This window comes from Suricata suricatta, chromosome 11 (genome assembly GCF_006229205.1).
Source record: "Suricata suricatta isolate VVHF042 chromosome 11, meerkat_22Aug2017_6uvM2_HiC, whole genome shotgun sequence".
NCBI classification, from domain to species: Eukaryota; Metazoa; Chordata; class Mammalia; order Carnivora; family Herpestidae; genus Suricata; species Suricata suricatta.
The window spans coordinates 108,683,502-108,685,631 of NC_043710.1; positions in this window are offsets into that span (position 1 = coordinate 108,683,502).

Genomic DNA, 2,130 nt, shown 5'->3' on the forward strand with positions numbered 1-2,130 from the left:
GACCCCCGGGGGCGGGCCCGGGCTGAGGCGTGCCTGGCTCCGCCCCAGGGACAACATCGGGACCCTCGCGCTGGAGCTGGACTTCTGGACTGAGAACAGGACCGTCTCTGTGACCTCGGCGGGGAAGAGCTACTTCCTGAATCACTATTGGGTCCCTTTCGGGGGCCCCAGGTAAGGGGTCGGCTAGCCCTCAAGGTCTCGTTCACCCAGGTGTGAGGGACAGTGACTGGGCCCCACGTCTCGATGACGATGCTGAGGGGGTGGGTGCCTGTTACCCGAAAAGCAGTGCCAATGGCAGCTGGGGGAGGGGGGGGGCCCGCTGCACAGGTCTCTCCCAGCTCCTTCCTACCTGGCCGGGCTGCATAGCGACCGCACGCAGGCCACGCAGGAACGCTGCCCCAGGGCACTGGCCATGCGGTGGTGGCTTCCTCTCCTCTCTCCTGAGCCGTCTCCGGGGAGGGGAGGCCCCAGGGGACAAAGCAGACAGGGTACCACCAGGATTGGGGGCGTCTGTGGGGGGCTTTGTCCTGGCAGGAGGAGAGAGAGCTGGCAGAGTAAGGGACAGGGCGGAGGCCAGGAGGCCGCAGGGCGGGCTTTTCTTCTCTGCAGCCAGGCCACCAGCCTGCAGAGTCACCTGACCTCTTCCCAAGGCAGGACCGGCCCGCTGGCCAGGGCCGGAGCCCCACACGGAGCCTCACGGCCCCTCCCCTGACGCCGCTGCTCACACCACAGCCGTCTGTGGATCAAAAATCAAAAGCACCTCTCTCTCTCTCTCTCTCTCTCTCTCTCTCTCTCCCTCCCCTGAGTTGCCTGAAAGATGTGCACGGTCAGGCTGGGGCTGTGTCACCAGGGCCGTGTGTACACGTGAGGGTGGGGACAACGCCCACACTGGCTCGCAGCCATTGCACGTTTCTGTATTTCTGCATGTGGCAGCAATTTTTGCAGAAAGGGTGAGGCGGGTGCATGTGGGCCGGGCACCAGCCTGCTGCGGCTGCCTCTGCCCACCCAGGCAGCCTCTTGTTCTCACCTCAGCCACTGTGGCTTCCTCTCCCCGTGGGAACAGGGCACAGGGTGGGGGGCTCCCGCTGCACCCGGACGACCGGGCACCTGCCTGGCCAGCCGGGAGTCTCACGCCCACGGCGCGGGGTCGACAAAACTCAGGTGCTCCCAGGTGACCCCAGCTCACGGCCCTGTGAGCCACGGGATTCTCAATGTTTTAAGTGTCCATGAGAGATGCCTTAAATCGGACCCGGGTCCCAGGAGCCCCTGACGGAAGCTCCGAATATGCCATCACAGGCTCTGGCCTGGGCCACTCACGCTGTGTTCTAGGCCGTTGGTGCATAAATCGAAGGCTTGCTCTCTATGAGGGCTGCAAACTCCAACTCTGGTAGCACAAGTGTGCAGAAATATGCGGGGGCGGGGAACTAACAGTCAAGAGCACCATCCGGGGAGTTAGAGGACTGGGGGGGCAGCCCACGTGACTCTCCGCTGCGGAGGTGGGTGACGTAAGGGATGTGGGCCCTTATTTACTGGGTCTTCTGATTCTTCGAAGTAGGTGGGACCCCACATTGGATACAAAATATCCCAATTTTTAAACGTCTCCACATCCCAAATTGTGACTGGGAATGGTGCCTTGTGGGGGTGAGGACCGGTAAGGAAGAGGCCTGACCCCACTAGGGCGCCTCCTCCCAAAGCATTCAGGGCCTCCGTCCAGTCAAGCCTCAGCCTGCATTGTTGGCTCTGGACCACTGGTGCCGCTTTATAGTGAGATTCTCTGTATGGGTTGAGATCCTTGATATGTAGAGATCTCTTACAAATCAAAAAGTAATCAATAATACGGTCACGGTTCAGTCGGTTAACCCGTCGGACTCTTGATTTCGGCTCAGCTCATGGTCTCACTGTTTGTGAGATTGAGCCCCGCGTCAGGCTCTGCATTGATAGTGCTGAGACTCTCTCTCCCTCTCTCTCTGTCCCTCCCCCTTCAAATAAATACATAAGAACTCTAAAACCCAATACTGTCGCACTTAGAAAACAACCTGTAGAACAGCTGTGGTTAGTTGGCAAACACAGGCTCTGATGGTTTTCCTCTGGGTCTGGATCCAGCCTCCGCCCACGAGCTTGCGGCCCCGG